Source organism: Seriola dumerili, unplaced genomic scaffold (genome assembly GCF_002260705.1).
Source record: "Seriola dumerili isolate Sdu_G_001 unplaced genomic scaffold, Sdu_1.0 BDQW01000807.1, whole genome shotgun sequence".
NCBI classification, from domain to species: Eukaryota; Metazoa; Chordata; class Actinopteri; order Carangiformes; family Carangidae; genus Seriola; species Seriola dumerili.
In genome coordinates, this window is record NW_019175062.1 from 432,125 (window position 1) to 440,309 (window position 8,185).

Below are 8,185 nucleotides of genomic sequence, written 5' to 3' on the forward strand. Positions count from 1 at the left end.
CACCGTGACCTGAAGTCCCCCGTGGCCCTCCCTCCCCCTTCTCTGTGACCCCTGACGTGGAAGTGAGGGATCAAAGGTTTCCAGTTAGAGAGGAAGTCTTATCTGGGCATCGCCTCTGTGCCACTGACTTCCTCCCCACAGAGATATGACAGTCTGGAGGCGCCCGTCACACACTGTCACATCAGCGGGCCAGAAAATTACCCAAATACTGCAATTCAACTGCAGACGGGGGGGGGGGGGGGGGACCCTTTTTTTGGGCCCTTTGGAAAAAAGCCTCAAATAAAAAAAAAAAAAACACAAGTCTGTGGAGGAACATTTGTCTCCATCCTCTGCAGAGTCATGTCTGATCCAGCTGACTGTAGAATATTTTCAGCGGTTTATCGTCCCGTGAAAGCATCACTTTCCTTTGGCACTACATTTGTCAACCGCTGAACTACCATATTCCTACGCACAAGTTCACCTACGGAGCACACTGTATTACACAGCTTTCTGATTGACTCAGCTGACCCAAGTGGCAACCTTCAAGGCTGAAAAACACGCAAGTACCAAAAACTGCACTTACCCGAATGACCACTAGAGTCTGGCACCAACAGTGAGTCAATCCCCATAGACTCCCATGTTAAGATGTCCAACTTTACAGCAAAAATGTTTACAGCCTGGATCAAAAACTGGTCTCTACAGGTACTTTCCTCCTTCATGACAACGGTAGGGGGTGTGAATTTTTGTTCAACTTACTCGTTTAAATTTTATCAGGGTTTAAAGTTCTGCATAAGTGCGGGTGTGCTAACTGGTAGCATGCTGATCAGAATATCTACCAAGTACTGTATATATGACTACCTCACACAACTATCCCTTTAAACATGCAGACGAGGTGAAAGTGTTAAATCCAGGTCATTTTAACACGAGGAAGTCAAAGTCCAGGTCAGTCAGAAGCTTTTAGATGATGTCTGGTTGAGGCTGTTGTCACGGTAAAAGTTTGGTGATTTTAGTGGAGACTGTCCTCCTATAACAAACAAGCCCGCAGGTCGTCTGTTGCTAGGCAACATCTAGTGGTTGCAGTAATTATGACAGGAGCAAAGGGAAAGGTGCAGTGACGTAGTATAAAGAGAAACTAAGTCCACGTCAGCAGAAGGTTGTGGTGGATGGATGAATATGACACAGGAGAGCAGTGTTCGATTCCCATGTGAAAGTAGCTGTTTATGTTGTTTCTATTATCCATGGCCGTTCGTTATTATTATAACCATGACATCAAAGATTGTCTAATGTTGAGGAAGAACTTATTTCAACCAAAATCACATTATTTTCCTAAACCTAACCAAGCCATGACCATTATAGTAACCACGGCAACGACCGGTATGCTGCTTTTTCGGTACAGTTGCATGTTTATTATGGTAACCTCGACAACCGAGGTATGGTACGCATGCCGCCGTAGGGGCGCTATTTCAGGAGACACTCAGGGTTATCAAAGGGTTTAAAAAAACGACCTGTGTGGTTGTTCAGGTTGGACGAGTTGGTGGTTTCTGTCATAACACTGAGACTCCGCCTCTGAATCATCCAATCATCAACTTCGCTGAAGACTATTTAAGCGTCCTTTACCTGTTTTCTCTCTGTTGGTATGGCTCTGTCCCAGCACGTTGACAGGGTCAGGTCTTTATAAATAAAGTTTCTGTATTCAAGTTAACTTCCTGATTGAAATACATCATCTTTGCCTTTTGTTGATTTTCAAGGTTTTATTTCATGTTTACTGCCTGTTTTTGTTTTTATTTATCAATTGTTTCATTGTAGTAATGTTTTTGTGTGGTCTCCCGAGCTGTCCTCTGGAAATATGAATGGGTAAGTGAGTGAATGAATGAATGAATGAATGAATGAATGAATGAATGAATGAATGACGTTCTTGCCATTGCACATTGCTAGTACAAGTATTTGTTTTGCAGCCTGAAAATTTAAAAGAGAAGAAAGAGAAAGTTAGTTTGTGTGAATCTTGTGTGGCAGTATATCGTTAATGCATACAGTGACTGAGACCGCAGACCCCACTGTTTATATACGTACATACAGTATATACATATATATATATGACATACACGTAGTGTCTGTCTGTCAGCAGTTATCTGTCTTATCTAAACCTGAATGATCCTTTAATGAGCTCTGGGGGGGTCGTGTCATGGGATGGTGTTGCCGGTTGAACCTGGGACTTCTCCTCCACCACAGACCATTAAACCTCCACAGTCTCAGACCTGTGAAGTGATTTTATAAAGGAGGGTTTTCCTGAGAGGCGGACGTGTCACTAATTGCTTTTACAGAGTGAAGGAACGTGTGGATGGTCACAGGTCACACCATACTCTGCGCTGTTATAGCTCCATGTGGACACATTAACCCTCAGCAGTGGGATTCCCAACAGGAACCAGTTCCCCACATTCAGGGCCTGTTTGTCCCGGTCTCAGTGCGGTCCAGACCAGCACAGTCGGCCCTTTATCTCGGCCCGGCGTTTTTTGCATTAGCGTCTTAGACAAGAGTTGTTTTTTTATCAGCCTCATAATTCAACCTTTACAACATAAGCAAACATTCCAACGGTTTTTGCCTCCTGGCTGCAGGAGTCCGGTCCGAGCAGCGGCTTTACTCACTAATTGAATGAATTGTGACCATTTAAGAATCTTTCTCTGCTTCTTTTATTGGCTGCTGGAGTTAATGTGACTACAAAGCAAAAACAGACCCTTTAAACGAGCCCCGTGTTCTCTCTGAAAACCACAAATAATCAGCCTGAGTTAATCCTGTTTAATTCAAGCTTCAGTTAATGCAGTTTTCAGGACTGAACCTGAGGCGAGTGTCAGCATGTGGAAATAAAACAGATCTTTCCACTATAGAGAAAACAGTGGATGGTTTAAGCTTCAGGCGGATTTATATTCTGAGGCATCTGATTTGATGTGTTTTATATCCCTCCCTGTGGCTGAGTTTCCACATTTTGAGGCTGAAAAAGAAGTTTGAAGATGAACTGTCTAAGGTGGGTGTGTACTGAAGGATCTGTCTGTGGTTTGTCACCTCTTCTTCCAGCTGAGGGCAGAACAGATCAGATTTAGGTGGAAGCTGCTGTTGAGCCAAACGTTATGAAAAGACATAAAACAAAAGTTTGATGGTGAAAAGCCGGAGGTGCAGAGAGTGTTGGTCTAAACACAGACTGAGCATCAAGCCGAGACAGTCGTAAAATAAACACGAGTCTGGCTCCACGACAACTCGTAAAAACTCCTCTGGCAGTTTGTCTGCACCTCAGCTGCTGCACCGGAGCTCACTGACACAACACTGCACACCCTGCAACCACTGCAACACACACCGCAACACACACCATCACCTCAACCACTGCAACACACACTACCGACGCAACCACTTAAACACACACCACCACCTCAACCACTGCAACACACTGCAACACACACCACCACCGCAACCACTGCAACACACTGCAACACACACCACCACCGCAACCACTGCAACACACACTGCAACACACACTGCAACACACACCACCACAGCAACCACTGCAACACACACCACCACTGCAACCACTGCAACACACACCACCACTGCAACACACACTGCAGCACACACCACCACCACAACCACTGCAGCACACACCACCACCGCAACCACTGTAGCACACACTGCAACACCCACTGCAGCACACACCACCACCGCAACCACTGTAGCACACACTGCAACACATACCACCACTGTAACACATACCACCACTGCAAAACACACAGCAACACACACCACCACTGCAACACAGACAACACACATCACCACTGCAACACACACTGCAACATACACCACCACTGCAACACACACTGCAACACACATCACCACTGCAACACACACTGCAACATACACCACCACTGCAACACACACTGCAACACACACTGCAACATACACCACCACTGCAACCACTGTAACACACACCACCACTGCAACACACACTGCAACACAGACCACCACTGCAACAAACATAACCACTGCAAAACACACAGCAACACACACCACCACTGCAACAAACATAACCACTGCAAAACACACAGCAACACACATCACCACTGCAACACAGACAACACACACCACCACAACCACCACCACTGCAACACACACTGCAACACACATCACCACTGCAACACACACTGCAACAACAGATACACACACAAGCAAACACTGCAACACACATCACCAACCAACACAACTCCCACGACAAATCAAACCCTGCAACCATTAACTATGACTTCAACATCTTTAAACCAAACCCCACTGCAACCATCAGTATCATTGGCAACAGCACCATCATGTAACACCTTAAATGCTACAGAACACTGCCCCAGTACGCAACACTGCACCCTCTGCACACATCATAACAACTACACCAAATCACTGCAACAGTCCCCCACCACTAAGCAACCCAGCACTGCAGTCACACAGCCACACTGTTCATAGTCAGCCTGCTGTTTGTGATGTGGTGGAAAATCGACTAAGTACATTTACTCAAGTACTTGTACTTTAGCCTGAGTATTACAATTTAATGCTCTATGTCATATTATTGCTTCTAGCATGTTCAGAGTATTATTATTATTTATTATTATACGTATATTTTACTCTCATTCATTGATCGCTGTAATGAGTGGTTACTTTTGCAGATTAAAGGCGTAAGTTCAACAATAAGTCAAACAAAACATGTATTCTTATGGTTACTGATTATACTTCTCAGTCATATTTATAGGTTGATGAGGTATATTTACATCACCTTGACTTTTTATTAATATCCGACTGATATTATATTTATGTGCAAATTATATTTAAACTTATTAATCGTATTTAGTTGTATTCCATCTTGTGCGAAAACTGGCGGGTGTGTGTTTGGCGGGATGGAGGGAGTTTCGGGTTGGTCTCACTCATCGAGAGAGAGAGGGATTACATCATTCTTCTGCCTGTTTGGAATTTGGGTGCAGTCAGAGGCGCCTTCAGTTTGCTGAAGAGGACCAGAAGGAGCAGGACCGGTTGCGCCAAACATTTGCGGACTGAGAGCAGCGACCTGCGGGGCGGCTGAGCTGTCTCACCGGACCTGCTGACCGGGGAGGCTCGGGCTGAGTCTGGTCATGGACTGTGAAGTTTTACGCGGGAAAGTCCCTCTCCTGCTACCATCTCTCCGCTCTCATCTCCTCTCTCACTGTCCGACCTGCCAGCTGCAGTCTGAAATTGCCTGAGAAGTTTTGGAGCGTCGTCCGCCGCGGTTAGTCTCCCGGTGCGAGCGGTGCGTCTGCTGCGCGCTCTCCAGCTCAGACTTGGATATACTGTCCCTTCAAGCCAGAAATAATAGGAGTTAATCCATCTCCTCTGTACACAAAGTTCCGGGCTCGATTAGTCAGAATATTGAGAAATATCCTTCACAAGAAGAGAAAGGCGCTCCGGGTTCCCCTCGATTGTCTGAAGGGACAGTATCCAAGTCTGAGCTGAGAGCGCGCAGCAGGACGCACCGCTCGCACCGGGAGACTAACCGCGGCCGACGCGCTCCAAAACTTCTCAGCAACTTTCAGACTGCAGCTGCAGGTCGGACAGTGAGAGAGAGAGAGAGGGAGAGAGGTAGCAGGAGAGGGATTTCCCGCGGTAACTTCACAGTCCATGACCAGCAACTCAGCCCCGAGCCTCCCGGTGGTCAGCAGGTCCGCGGTGAGACAGCTCAGCGCCCCGCAGGTCGCTGCTCTCAGTCCGCGATGTTGGCGCACCCGGCTCTGCTGCCTACTGGTCCCTCTGCAGCCAAACTGAAGGCGCCTCTGACTGCACCCAAATATCCAACAGGGCGGTGATGTAATCCTCTCTCTCTTTGATGAGAGACCAACCAAAACTCCCTCCCATCCCGCCAAACACACACACAGTTTACGCACAAGCATGAATACACCAATACGATTAATAAGTTTTAAATATATTTGGCACATAATATAATATCAGTGATATTAATAAAAAGTCAAGGTGATGTAAAATACTCATCAACTATATAAATATGACTGAGAAGTATAATCAGTAACCATAAGAATACATGTTTGTTTGACTTTTGTTGAACTACTCCTTTAATCTGCAAAGTAACCACTCATTACAGCGATCAATGAATGAGAGTAAAATAATACTATAAATAATAATAATAATAACTCTGAACTTGTAGAAGCAATAATGAATAGAGCATAAATTGTTAATTACTCAGTAAAGTACAAGTACTTGAGTAAATGTACTTAGTCGATTTCCACCACATCACAAACAGCAGGCTGACTATGAACAGTGTGGCTGTGTTGACTGCAGTGCTGTTGCATTAGTGGTGGGGACTGTTGCAGTATTGGTGTAGTTGTTATGATGTGTGTTGCAGAGGGTGCAGTGTTGGTACTGTGGGCAGTGTTTGCTGTATGCATTATCTATATGGTGCTGGTTGCAATGATACTGATGTTGCAGTGGGTTTGGTAAAGATGTTGAAGTCATAGTAATGGTTGCAGGGGTTTGGTTTGTGGTGGGGAGTTTGTGTTGGTGGTGATGTGTGTGCAGTGGTTTGCTGTGGTGGTCTGTGTTGCAGTGTGTGTTGCAGTGGTGATGTGTGTTGCAGTGGTGGTGGTTGTGGTGGTGTGTGTTGTCTGTGTTGCAGTGGTGATGTGTGGTTGCTGTGTGTTTTTGCAGTGGTTATGTTTGTTGCAGTGGTGGTGTGTGTGCTGTGTGTTTTGCATGGTTTATGTTTGTTGCAGTGGTGGTCTGTGTTGCAGTGTGTGTTGCAGTGGTGGTGTGTGTTACAGTGGTTGCAAGTGGTGGTGTATGTTGCAGTGTGTGTTGCAGGTGTGTTGAGTTGGTGGTGATGTTGCAGTGTGTGTTTGCAGGTGGTGATGGTGTGTTGCAGTGTGGTGTTGCATGTGGGGTGTATGTTGCAGTGTGTGTTGCAGTGGTGATGTGTGTTGTCTGTGTTGCAGTGGTGGTGTGTGTTGCTGTGTGTTTTGCAGTGGTGTTATGTGTTACAGTGGTGGTTATGTGTTGCAGTGTGGCTACTGTTCGTTGGGTGTGTGCTACAGTGGTTGCGGGTGTGGTGTGTGCTGCAGTGGTTGTGGTGGTGTGTGCTGCGAGTGTGTGTTGCAGGTGGTGGTGTGGTGTTGCAGTGGTTTGCAGTGGTGGTGTGCTGAGTGCGTGGTGGTGGTGTGTGGCAGTGTGTGTGCAGTGTGTGTTGCAGTGGTTGCGGTGGTGGTGTGTGTTGCAGTGTGTTGCAGTGGTTGCGGTGGTGGTGTGTGTTGCAGTGTGTTTGCAGTGGTTGAGGTGGTGTGTGTGTGTTTAAGTGGTTGCGTCGGTAGTGTGTGTTGCAGTGGTTGAGGTGATGGTGTGTGTTGCGGTGTGTGTTGCAGTGGTTGCAGGGTGTGCAGTGTTGTGTCCAGTGAGCTCCGGTGCAGCAGCTGAGGTGCAGACAAACTGCCAGAGGAGTTTTTTACGAGTTGTCGTGGAGCCAGACTCGTGTTTATTTTACGACTGTCTCGGCTTGATGCTCAGTCTGTGTTTAGACCAACACTCTCTGCACCTCCGGCTTTTCACCATCAAACTTTTGTTTATGTCTTTTCATAACGTTTGCCAACAGCAGCTTCACCTAAATCTGATCTGTTTCGCCCTCAGCTGGAAGAAGAGGGTGACAAACCACAGACAGATCCTTCAGTACACACCCACCTTAGACAGTTCATCTTCAAACTTCCTTTATCAGCCTCTTACTCTCAAAAATGTGGAAACTCAGCCACAGGGAGGGATATAAAACACATCAAATCAGATGCCTCAGAATATAAATCGCCCCTGAAGCTTAAACCATCCACTGTTTTCTCTATAGTGGAAAGATCTGTTTTATTTCCACATGCTGACACTCGCCTCAGGTTCAGTCCTGAAAACTGCATTAACTGAAGCTTGAATTAAACAGGATTAACTCAGGCTGATTATTTGTGGTTTTCAGAGAGAACACGGGGCTCGTTTAAAGGGTCTGTTTTTGCTTTGTAGTCACATTAACTCCAGCAGCCAATAAAAGAAGCAGAGAAAGATTCTTAAATGGTCACAATTCATTCAATTAGTGAGATAAAGCCGCTGCTCGGACCGGACTCCTGCAGCCAGGAGGCAAAAACCGTTGGAATGTTTGCTTATGTTGTAAAGGTTGAAT